A 13376-nucleotide genomic window follows, 5' to 3' on the forward strand; every position below is an offset into this window, starting at 1 on the left:
CAAATTGTACAAACAATATGTGATGTCCCTGCCGTTCTCTGATGCCAAGGCCCGCACAGCATGGGAGGTTGATTTAAACAGGCCTATTACCGATGACTAATGGGAACAGTGCTGCAGGGCAACGAGGGAGGTGTCCCTAAATAGCAGGAATAAGTTGCTTCACTTTAAATTTCTCAGCAGAATGTACCACACCCCCGCATTGTCTCACAAGATAGACCCCGCTAGATCCCATTACTGCCAGAAATGTTCGGCTTCATTTGCCAATTTTGCCCATCTCTCCTGGACCTGTCCAAAAATACAGCAATACTGGGTTCAGGTGCACATCACACTAGGGGACATCCTCTCCATGACATTGATCCCACTCCTGAGATTGCACTGTTGGGATAAATGGTAAATTTCCCCAAGAAGGTCAGGAAATTGGCTGCGCTTGGTTTTCTGTTGGCCAAACACGAGGTGGCATTACTATGGGGTAGTAGGAAGGTCCCTTCACTACAGTCATGGCTTCGCAGTTTGGCGTTTTGTAATGTAAATTGCGAGGAATACGCCACATTAGTGCCCAGCTCCTCAAGACCGGTGGACATTTGGGGACCGTACAAAGCGTACATCACTAGCAAGCGCACTGAGGCTGACACTCAGATTGCCAATGGTATTGTTCCTGAAGGTGTCGGCTAGGTGCATGGGGTGACAGTGAGCCCCCATGCTTTGAATGTTTTTTTTCTTCTTTCTTTTTCATGTGACAATAATACTTCATCTCTGTTTGTATGGGAGGGTGCTAGGGAAATAGACCAATCCTGGCAATGCAACAGCCCTGTGGGTTACTTGATGTTATGCCTGCACTTATCCCCCACATTCCACTGTACATTGACGCCGTGGGCTGTTGCCTGTATTTCATGTCATATTGCATTTATTTACGTCTGTACCAGTACTGTGTATCACACTAAGCTCTCTATTTTGACCATGACTTTCTAAAACAAAAACAAAAAACAAAAATAAAAGCATACAGCTTACTTTTCTCATTATGCTCAGTGCTTATGCCAGGTTGTACCATTTCTATGGTGACTTACAGAAGGGTTTAGTTTACGAGGATAAGATTAACAGCATTTGCACAACACATTTAAAGTGATTACCTAGAAATACCAAATATTTCTTTCTGAACTTCGTGATACTCACTGACCTTAAAAGGATAAAAAAAAGTTGGGCCCTTTGTATATGAAGTTCTAAACCTGCCGGTAAAGAACCGCCCTACAAAAGACAAGTAATCAGGAGATGCTGATTTTGTGAAAATTCTCTGTTTGAGCCTAAAACTTTGATATTTTGTATATTTTCAAATTCAAAAAGAGCTTTATTCGGTTATCAATATTGAATTCATAAAAGTGTACATTTTAAAAGTGCCTAACCCAGTAATTCTCCATTAAATAAGAATAGCATTTTATCATAAAAAAGAATCTTATGTTCCAAATAAAACGAAGTAGATTTAAAATCATGATTATTTACATGGACTTTCTAAACTTGATCACTAATTTTAAAAAACTAGACACAGCATGCGCAACAGCGTCATTTTCAAGCTGTTGCAGCCTAACAAAAGCTGTTCTACATGTACGACCTCAAGATGAGTTTCAGGTAAGCCCCCCTGGGTACAGAATAAAATTTACAAAATAAAACACAATGGATTTTCGATTGAGCAGAAGTGTCATCGCATGGGCAAATGAGCTTCTCCCTAGACCAGTTGTTACAGTCTGGGAAGGTTGTTAACCGAAAAAAGGTGCCAAACCTAAAGCAGGTCAGTAGCATGCGTGTATAACAACTTAGTTGACTTAGGAGATACCTTTGAGTTCCTTCATTGATGGTAATTTCTGGTAGACCACGACTGAGGGTTTGATTTTTTCCAGTTCCCATTTCTTATTGGCCAGGTGGTCAAAGGCCATTTTTTTCAGCATCTTTCTGGGAACCATTTCCATGCTGGATGGCCTTGTGAAGAACTCCGGATGGCCAATCTCAGTCAGCATGTTTTTTACATAGGCTAGCCATTTGATGTTACTGAGACTGTCAAGAGTAAGACAGTCAGAGATTAGATCTCTGTTGAGCGATGTCTCCGGGGTAACCCACACCTTGTGCCATAACAATAAGGGCGCAGTTTTTATCGCATCCAGAATATACGGTAGACCTAATTCAATATGTGAGATAAATGTGGCAGTTGATTTAGGGGCACCCAGCAAATATCGGAGGTACTGGTTCTCACTCTGTTGGATCGGTTGAGCATTTTCGATTCCCCAAAGTCCAGATCCGTATGTAACTGTTGAAATACATTTGGCTTTATAAATAAGAGTCAGTTCTTTCACCGGTCTGCCCCCTAAGTTAGCTGCGAAATTATTAAGGGCGCCTATTGCCCGAGAGAAGGCTAGGTTTCTGGCCCTCACTGCTGTGTGCCAGTAACCTCTCCTGTCGAAGTTTATTCCAAGGTAGGAGAACTGATCGGTGGTCGCAATCCTCCTCCCTTCGAGGAAATTTGGACCAGGTGCCCTCTTCATCCCAGACCCACAGGCCATTGTGTAAGTTTTTGTAATGTTGACCTTTAGGCCCCTATTACTCATAAAATCTGTGAATTTCAGGACCGCCCTCTGTAGACCGATCCTTGTTTGGGACATAATAGCAGCATCATCGGCGTATAAAAATATTGGCGCCGGTGATCCCAATATGGTCGGATAATCGAACTGTGACTCCCCAAGATGCTTGCCAATAGAATTTATATATAGGGTAAAGAGAAGGGGTGCTAATATGCACCCCTGTCGGGGAATCTCCCTGAACACTCTCCCATCCTGCCATAGCGAACTCTGGCACCCGCACCTCTATATAACTCCCTAATAAATATTAGAATTTGGTCATCTATTCCCATTTCCGAAAGTGTGGACCACAATTTGGTATGGTCCACACAATCGAAAGCGGAACTCAGGTCCACAAAAGTAACAAATAGATTACCTCTTTTGGCCTGAGTATACTTGGAGATGATTAGAGCTAGGTTTAGACCCTGTTCAACTGTCCCCTTTCCCGATCTTAAACCGTACTGTGCATTTGAGATAATGTCGCCCTCTTCTGCCCATGTCTGAATCCTATTGAAAAATTATACGGCCTACCACCTTCATTAGCGCATCAAGAAGTGAGATGGGCCGGTAGCAGGTAGGGTCGTTCCTATCTCCTTTTTTGAAGATTGGAACAACAGTGGCTTCTGTCCAGGATGGAATGAACCCATGGTTAATAGTATTATTCAAAACATTAGTTAACAAGGGAGCCCACAAGTTGATCTCTGTTTTATAAACGTCAATAGGGACTTTGTCGGGTCCGGGGGCTTTGCCCGAAGAGCTTTCTTTGATTGCATTTAAAACCTCCTCGTGAGTAAAGATAATACCAATCAGAAAAACCCCAGAGGGATTGTTTCTATATTCTGGTGTCGCTTTTTCATTTTTGGGACTTTCAGGGTCCACAAGATTTGCTGTGTCATAGAGCTATTTAAAATTATTAGCCCAGGTTTCCCCATTGATGGCCATATCTATCACATCCTTGTCTTCTTTCTGTGAGTAAGAGGCACGGACCGCTTTCCAGAAAGCGCTGCTGTCCCTACTCTTAGAGGCCGCAATCAGAGCCGACCAGGCCTCTTGCCTTAGTAATTTTTTCCTTGTTTTAAATGCTGAATAATACAGCTTTCTGGCCTTTCGGATCGCCGTTGGTGATCTTGGTGTTTTGTGCAGGGCCTTTTTTAAAGCTTTAAGAGCTTTGGTACAGTTTTTATTAAACCAGCCTGTACGTCGGTTTGCGTCCGGTCGGTATACTCTGGTCAGTAACCTTTTTAATTCCGCTTGAATTCTTAGAAAGGAACCCAGGATTTTCGATGGCTCCTCTACTTGTGACAAACATATGTAGATATCTTCACTGGTTAATGTTACTAACTTTTTTAAAAGTCCCTCAGGTTCCACTTTATCCCATGTAATGGAATAGTCATTTCTAGTAGCCAGGTTGATCGCTGGCTGCTACAAAACTCTATCCCTAAAGGTCTGTTGGAACCCATCAATTATTACTTTAAAAGAAATCGGATAGTGGTCACTGAAAATAACATCAAGTATTTCCCATGTCGTAATTAATTGTAAGTGGGTTGCAGTTAGAAAAGTAAAATCTTTCGTTGAGTTGCACCCCCTCCCATGGAAAGTTGGCTGAAACTGAATAGGAGGGGAGCAAAGCTCATTGATATAAGACAAATTAAAATGAAAAATCATGCTATTCAGCGTATTTCCCACACTGGAATGTATAAAATGGGTAGGGTTGTCGTCTTCGTGCTCGCCTAGATCACAAATGCCCGTCGAGCTGTTAGGGCAGACGATACAATTAAAATCACCTACCCAGGACACAATCGTCTCCCCTACTAGCTGCTCTTTAAGAGTAGTGATAGTGTATATTAAATTGTTTATTACTTTTTCCAAAGTGTTTGGGGGCACGTTATTGTGGAAATTAATTAAAATCATGTTCTTTGCTCTACCCCGACTAAGTGTTAAAATCTGATAGAACTCAGTGGTCTGATACTTTAATACTCTAGTCCCCACCGTGGTGGAGACATAAGTACAGAGACCCCCTTTATTTCTCCCCTGGGGACTTTCAATTGCAGGAGTATGGAAGGGACTGAAACCCGGATAAATGGACTTCATCAATTGTCCATGTTTCCTGGAAACACAGGATGTTATAATAAGTAACTATCTCTAACCACGAAGAGTAGGATACTTTATATGTCAGGCATGCTACATTCCAGGAGAGAATTTTGAGACAGGGTTTAATCACATTCAGGGTAGTATCAATAATACCGCTATCGGGCCTATCCCTGTATAAGTGCGGAGCTTTCCTGTGACATTCGCTTTGTGGCCTGCCGTCATTAGATGTAGGAATAGCTTCCTCATGGCCATGGAGCATTCCTGCCACTTGATCCTTATCAGTAATAATGCTCTTTGCACTATCTGAAAGTACATTATTCTGAGTACTACTTAGTTCTACCACCCGACCCCTATCCGTAATTGTGCTCTTTACACTATCTATAAGTGCTTTATTTAGAATACTGTTTGGTCCTACCCGGGGTGAGGAAACAGTTTCCTCTTGTTCCCCCACATTGGAGCCATCTCCTGTCAGTCCAGTTCGTCTAGGCCTGCCAACATCTCAAATCGGTTCCCTAGCCGAATTGACCATTGTGGATTAAAAAGGTGGATATTGTTGACTACCTAGATGATAAGGATGAAGGGTAGGGGGCCTGTCAGTGCAAAAATGTAACGGGTATGGGGGTGCTCTTCGAGTGGGTGATCTAGGGTATTGTGCATGTGGATTGCGTACAAAGTTCCTAGGTCTTTCCCAAATTGGTCTAGTTTTGGAAGGGGCCACTGATGTTTGGGGATAAAAAATAACTCGGATCGTGGGGAGAAATTCCTCGGTCTCCTCTTTCCGAATACCAATCCATTATGTGGGTAACTGCTCTACGGTCTCCAAAATTGACAATTAGAACGTCTCCCTCAATGTCTTTGGGTCTGTAACCCACCCAAGAAAGTCTCCTCACATGCACAATTTCCCCATTTACCTCCGGGGGGGAGAGGCTGTTTTTTAACCAATAGATCGTTTTATTTTTTAATTCTCTATAACCTTCCCTCCTCCCTTCTGCCAACTCAGGAACCCCGGTAAGGATTATAACATATGGGGCTGCCTCAGGAGGTAGATCAATGTGCTGCCCAATTCGGTTTCTATAGCTGTCCAGAGAACATTCTTTCCTGGCAGTTGTAATTAAGTTATCCGGCCTGTTAGTAGTTCTTACTTGTATATTTCATTAGAGGTGCAATATCAAATCTGGAAGGGTAGCTCAGAGCAATCGTGACAACCGGTGTAGGTCAACTGAGAAGTGCATTGTGGGAGATCTGCCAAAGACATGAACTTGAAATGTCTGAATATTGCAGACAAGATATCACATATTTCTAGACAAGCCGGAAACTTTGCAGATTTATCCAAAAAAATGCAAAGAAAAAAACCTAAAAAAATGGACAGTGCAAACTAAACTAAAAACAAAACCCAATTGTCCACGGACTCGATAATTCTCGCTTCGGTGCCCACTCTAAGCACGAGTTCATACTATGCAGCTCTGGGCAACAAGCTTGCTTAATCTCCAAAACGGCCCCCCTGCGGCGGGATGCCTGACTTTCACCTTGGGGATGCCCAGCACGGGTGATCTCACAGGGAAAAACCAGGACGGGTTCCCAAGGCAAGCGACGAGATGCCCAAGGGTAACATCGAGCGCTATATGGGCCTTCTTGGGCCACGCCCACCTCGCAGGCCACGCACACTTTACCCGCGATCACATAAAAGCGCCAAATTAACAAGCGCCACACAGACTTGTAACACACTCCGCAGGCAATCTCGCCGGGAGCGTTTTAGCACCATTTTTAAAATTTATTGAATTGTTGGTAAACTAATCTGTGTTGTCTCACCTTAAACAGCCGAGGAACGCTCTTCAGCGCCGGCTGCAACGTTCGATCAGACAGACGCCAATCGGCGACTTCTTGGGCCACGCCCACCTCGCAGGCCACGCCCACTTTACCAGCGATCACGTAAAAGCGCCAAATAAACAAGCGCCACACAGACTTGTAACACACTCCGCAGGCAATCTCGCCGGGAGCGTTTTAGCACCATTTAGCGCCAATGGAGAAAAAACTATGACAACCAGGATAAGGCAAACTATCTATCCAGGCTTAAAATCTATCATAAAGCCATTAGGTCTTCCTGTGCCTCTTTTTATGCCAACAAAATTAGCTCCAACCCGAATCCAACTAAAACCATCTTCAAATTAGTTAAAGAACTCCAAAACCCTAGGGCACCCCCACCTAAAATTTCTTCCAACGAACAATGTGAGCAGCTTGCAACATATTTCGTTGAAAAGGTCCAAAAAATCTACGCGACCTTTCCGCAGATCCCTCCTCCCCTTGGAGTACCTAAGACCCCAGCTTCTAACCTCACTCCTCTTTCCAAAATTTCTGCCATCACTGCTGCTGACCTGACCAAACTATGTAAGAAAGTGAAGTCCGGCTCCCCAGCTGACCCCATGAGCCCCTCTCATTTCCTGGACTCGATTGATTTTTTTCCTATCCCCCATGCTGAACATCCTCAACCTTTCTTTCACCTCTGGATCTGTACCCATAGCTTGGAAGCAAGCGTGGGTATCACCGATAATTAAAAAACCTACCCTCGACCCTTCTAAACCGGAAAATTTCCGGCCAATATCCCTCCTCCCCTGGATTTCCAAGATAGCTGAGGCCCATGTCAATGGTATCCTCTCGAAACATGTGGATCATCACGGAATACTAGACCCTTCCCAAAATGGTTTTCGCGCAGGCCATAGCACTGAGTCTGCCCTACTGGCCACCACAGAACATCTCCGGACGATTTTAGACTCCGGTCAAAGTGCTGCGCTGATTCTCCTAGATCTCAGCGCAGCCTTTGACACGGTATCCCATGACATCCTTCTGAAGCGTCTGGAGATGGCCGGTGTGACTGGTCTCGCTCTTGCATGGTTTCAATCCTTTCTCAAGGATAGATCCTTCAAGGTGTCGGCCCCTCCATTTCTCTCTAAATCCCATCCCATAGCTCAAGGTGTCCCCCAGGGTTCAGCGTTGAGCCCATCCCTCTTTAATTTATACGTCCAGCCACTTACTGACGTGGCAAAAGAGTGGGGGCTCACGCTGGTCTCATACGCCGACGACACCCGGCTGGTTGTCACCCTCTCGGAAAGCCCGTCCATCGCGGCATCCAAGTTTAAAGAGGGTATGGTAGCAGTGGCACAATGGATGACGGACAATTACCTCCAACTTAACGCCGGAAAAACCGAGGTGCTCCTCCTTGGCCGAAACACCAGCCTATGGAACGAGCACCTGTGGCCGTCATCCCTGGACGCCACCCCACTCCCAAAAAATTGTGTTAAAAATCTGGGAGTCTGGATGGATGCCAACCTTAGCTTTCAGTCCCACACTAAAAAGGTGGCAGCCACCTGCATAGGTCTCCTAAGGAATCTCAGGCCTATACTTGGGCTCTTCGACTCTAAAGCTCGCCAGCTAATTATCCAGGCTACCATCTTATCACGCCTGGATTACGCTAACGTCCTCCTTCTGGGAGCAAACAAAGCGGAAACAGCTAGGTTCCAACGTATCCAGAATGCGGCGGCCAGAACGTTGGTTGGTCTCCCACGTAGATGCTCTGCCAGAGCTACCATCCGTAAGCTTCACTGGCTGCCCGTGGAACACCGAGTTAAATTTAAGGCTCTCACCACGATCTTTAAGATCGTCAAACAAGGAAATCCCCCTCTGTTGCGGAATCTGGCCCGACCTTATGTCCCAGGTCGTGCACTCCGTTCTTCCAACCAACTTCTTCTGACCGTCCCCAGGATTAGGCTCTGCCGAACTGGAGGCCGCTCCTTTAGCGTCCTTGGTCCCAAACTATGGGACGATCTTCCCCTCAGCATTCGTTCCTTAGATTGCCTCTCAGCCTTCCGTAAAGCTATCAAGACCTATCTTTTCCCTGCTCTCTAGGCCCCCCTTCCCCCTCTTCCCCTTTTTCTTTTTCTGTCCTACTGGTGCTTGCCTGTCTCATAGCGCCGGGACGCCCCATTGCTGGGGTAGCTGTTGCGCTTCACCAAACCTAGAAATATAAGAACACACATACATACATACATACATACACTTCATTCCTCAAAACTATTGATAATACACATCTACCTCCATGCTGGATCCAAACATAAGTGTCTAAATGCCACCCAGCTAATTAAAACAAAATCAACAAGGCTTTATAATAACCGGAGATTGTAACTTTAACCTAATGCACAATAGCATGGATAATGCATGGCATCAAAAAGTAGAAAAGACATGGAAAATCCCCAAACCACCTGCACCTCAAAAATGAAAAGATAGCTTGGGAATTACTTTGTTAGACTTCCTACATCAATGAATTTCCTAGCACTTAAAGCTGCTTTCCATCAGATATTCCGATAATCTACACCCAATTCACAAAAACAAGATTCGCATTTCTGATTACTTTTGTTCTATAGAACTGGTGAATCTCTTTCAAAACATTCCAAATTGTTCATCGCTTCAAGAGTGATCACAATCCTCAATCAATGTATTTCTGCAAAAATCCAGTTCTAATAACTCGATGTATGAGCATTAGTCATCTAGGCGGCATACACAAACTAGCAAGCATTGGCAATGCCAATAGGCCTCGCATTTGGGCAAGCTATTGGCTTTGGCAATGTGATACTAAGGAGCTATTAAGTGATACTGAAAAAGAACGCCTTGTGATTGGCCAGCAAAGCTTACCATGCGGGCCATTAGCACATGAAGTCACAACTACATAGAGCTGCACAAGTGAGTAGGTCTCTCTTCAGAGCAGGACTCACACACCATTTTGCAAAAAAGGGTTCAATGTCCTTTCGAGAACGCCCCAGCATTACTGGCTTCCATAAATGGAGATAAAGTAAGCATTTAGACAAGATAAAACCAAGAATTACAGACCTGTTTACAGAACTGAACCTTCCAAAAAGACAGCCAGAAATTAACTAAAAAAAAAAAATAGTGTGCCAAAACAAACAGCAATGTACGAAAGTGAAAGGATACAAGTAATATGCCACTGCTCTGTGGGAGGGAGCAAGACACCAAAAGGATGAACAAAAAACACACATTATCCACACAGGAGCAAGCTTTTTGTAGGGAAGAGAAAAGAAACAAATGAAAAGGGATGGGTTGGCTGCAAGTCCACAGATTAGATACAGCCTGTCTCAAAGAGACAGTGCCTGCACTGCCTAGGTGAGACCTAAAAAGGGCATGCCTAGGTGAGACCTAAAAAGGGCATGCCTAAGTGAAACCTAAAAATGACAAAGTTGAGCAGCTCCGTAAGCTTTAAAATTGCAACATTATCCAAAGTGTCTTTTAACAAACATCTGGGAGTAGAGTTCCAAACAAAAGGATAAACTAAAGAACTCCTCCTAGTCTTAGAAAACAAAGCTGTATATCTTAATGCCTTCTTGACATTATGCAAAAATATCACAGGCCTATCATTACCACAACTATTACAAGTGATAAAGTTTAAATTCTTGTAGTGTATTTTGTAAAGCGCACAGCTGCCCCAACGGGGCGTCCCAGCGCTGTATAACGCCGTGGAACCCTTCCTGGCTCTCCCTGTGAAATGCCCCTCCTGGGTACCCCCAAGTTGAAGCCAGGCATCCCAGTTTCGTAGGGGCCATTGTGGAGATTAAGCAAGCTATTGCCCAGAGTTGCAGCCTGGGACCCATGATTAGAGTAGGCGCAGAGGCGAGAATTATCGAGTCCGCGGATATTGAGCCCAAGACCATGCCGCGTCAGCACTTGAACCCTGGTCCCAAGCCTGATCTCTGCTTCAGAGTCTGCCGCGCTAACCAGTGAGCCACACTTCTCCACTTCTTACCAACACTATCTGACGTCAATCCCCGGTGATTTCAACAGCTTGTTAAACGCACCATAAAGCAGTCTTTAGATCCAACTTCTGTCTACCAAAATCAACATGTCAATAGCAAATAAGTCTAGAATGTAAGTTTTCTGAGCAATCGCTAGCGCAAAATGTGGCCATAAAGGAGGTATTAGTTCAAACTAACGGATGCTGAGCAAAAGTCATTCATAGGTGTCCTCTGGCAAGAATCACCCTACAAAAACACCCTAGCAGAACCCAGTGAACTCCATGGCAGAAAAACTTCAAATGTAATTACCACAGAACAACGAACTCTCATACCAGTTTTAAAACCTTTGAAAAAACAGTTCATACTCATATGCGTGAAAAATTATAAAGGAATCTTCAAATAAAGGCCACAATGCAATCAGGTACAGCTGATATAGAGTTCAATGCAACAACAGAGAGATCATCAAATTCCAAAACCATGGGTCCTGTATATTCAATATATTTTATTCTATTTCAAATTGGTCGATTTAAGGAGAGGTCTCACAATCCTGGAATTACTTGAGACCAAGTACTCATTGCTGCTTCTGTCCCTACAAAGACAATACTTTAGCTATGTTGTTGTCCAGCTTTCTTAAGCAGGCTCAAGAAATTTCTAGCACTGGCTTTCCGTTGCCTGGCACTGTGAACTTACAAAGATGCAGTTAAGACCTGCTATAACTGATATAATGATGGTCTATTAAGCCTTCTGGTAAATTAATTAACAGTATATTATATATAAATAAGACTACATCTCTTACACGCCTTTCAAAGAATGCAAGGCCTGTTTTAACTCAAACGTACTATTCAATGAAACGGGTTATGGATTAACAGTGTGAACCGTATTTTAATTTGTTAATATATTTACTTGGTTTTAACTATTGATAAAATATGTATTTCATTCATGCAAGTCAGAAGAGAGGTACTTCAAATAAATAACAATGTAGCAAAAAATGCATATCAGGATATTCATGCATGAGGTCAGTCAGAATTAAGTGCACAGAAAAACAAACGTGGATGTTTCAGCATTAGGACGGTTATAACTTTTGCTGGAAGAGGACCACAATAAGAGAGCTTTGCATATGTATCATCAGTGGGATATCAGTGTACAGAGCAAAACCAAATAGAAGAGCTTTGTAAACATCATAATGGATTCATTTTGCAATGTGGGTAGCTGTTTATACAGTTTATTGTCAGATTTTAATGTAAAGTGTTGCATTTAGATAATGTACTGCATGCTATAAAAATCCGACTCTCCTCGAAATGCACAAAAGATACTGATGTATTCATTAGAATATTAAGTGGGATTGCCGTCTAGATGCCAAGTCCTTAATTAAAAATGCGGGCCATAAGAACAGAAAATTCACCTCTTCAGGGAGAGGGCAGTGGAAGTGGTGACAGAATTGGAGTGATTGTGTGCTAAGAGTATTGCTTACGTTGGGACTGGTCAATTACATTACTTACAGTTCCTTTCCCTCTAATCATTCACCTGCCTGCAAGCTCGAACCCATTAGCTGAGTGAAGATAACTAATGGCACTGACTATAGTCAGTTATGCTATAATCTGGCTGTATACGTTGTTTACGGTTTATGGTTCAATAAACTGTAACTACAATGTTGTCTACTTTTCATCCTACCACCAACTCTCCCACTGGCAATTCCAGAACACCCTCCTAACAGCCACTAATATCCACACATTACTAGTAACACTATGTTTTTTTACGGTTGATACACTGCCTCATTTACTCCGAAATCTCACTTTCACCGGCTGCTAGGTCACAATCTTACTAAGATGTACAACAAACAAGCGGCCAAAGAGAACGAGGCGACGAGTTGCCACCGGCAAACGGGCAGCTCTATAGGTTACATGAGTCCCAAACTGAAAGGCAAATCACCTCTCTAGGAATTTATTAGCAGGCATGGTATGTACCGCTTACCGCTCATATGGCTAGTCGTTGCTAAGGTACATTCTCAGCTCCAAAAAGTCTGACAGATCAGGGTGGGTTACCTGCTCTTCAGCCTTGGGGATTATATTTTGGTTTTACTTTGAAGGGTTAATAGATGATACAATAGCGTTAAGACAGACAGGGCACTACGCCGTCAACCACTATTCCCCTTACTCTAAATAGAGACCTGTAACCACTGTTATGATCTGTGCTAAGCTCTCATGACAAGCACGTGTGAACAGTCTAAAGGCAGAGGGGCATTAACCAAGACCGTCTGCCCCCTTATACTCAACACCTCTCTCAGCCTACCTCGTCCTCCCCACCGGTACCGGCCGCCGGCCTCGGTCTTGAACGGTGCCCCTTCCCTGGCCTCTCAGACACACTCCAGGCTTCCAGAGTCCCGCTCTATTCGCGTCACGGCCGCGCGCACCAACATACGTCATGAGCCCGGCCGGTAGCACCACAGTAGCGCTTTGTCCTGTCACTCAGCCTCCTCCAATGGCGAATACTGAACGAGTAGAGGCCTGCGCACATATAACGGCCATGTTGTAACGGGTGCCTACTGGTCCGAGCTGATAAACACCCCCTCACAACAAAGGAGCATGACTTAACAGGTCATCAATTACACATTTATTCTTTAAAACAAATATGAGTAATGTATGAAATGCTAAGTATAAATATTTAAATAATATTTAGTTTTAAAAAAACGTTTAAATTAATCTTATAGTCAATATTTGGAATACGTCATAAATGTATTTATTTTTTAATAGAAATGAAGCTCCATATAAATAATCCCTTTGGAGCACGCTACAAACGCCCTTCAAAGCTAAACACCAGACAAGCATACTTTCCAGCAGTATAATCCGTATGGGGTAATTGGCCGTGAAGATTTTGGGCCAACCCTCCCTTC

General features: G+C 43.7%; 1 protein-coding gene across 5 annotated transcripts in view; it reads right to left on the bottom strand.

Annotated features, from left to right (window-relative positions):
* DCAF1 (DDB1 and CUL4 associated factor 1) overlaps window positions 1–12900 on the bottom strand; it is a 1123544-nt gene extending 1110644 nt beyond the window's left edge. For all 5 annotated transcript variants that reach the window (XM_086938831.1, XM_086938834.1, XM_086938833.1 and 2 more), the window contains exon 1: window positions 12776–12900. The gene's annotated coding sequence lies outside the window, so the exon portion shown is untranslated. The remainder of the gene's footprint in view (window positions 1–12775) is intronic.
* Between the last annotated feature and the right edge of the window lie 476 nt (window positions 12901–13376).

This window comes from Lissotriton vulgaris, chromosome 9, assembly GCF_964263255.1.
Source record: "Lissotriton vulgaris chromosome 9, aLisVul1.2, whole genome shotgun sequence".
In the NCBI taxonomy this organism is placed as follows: Eukaryota; Metazoa; Chordata; class Amphibia; order Caudata; family Salamandridae; genus Lissotriton; species Lissotriton vulgaris.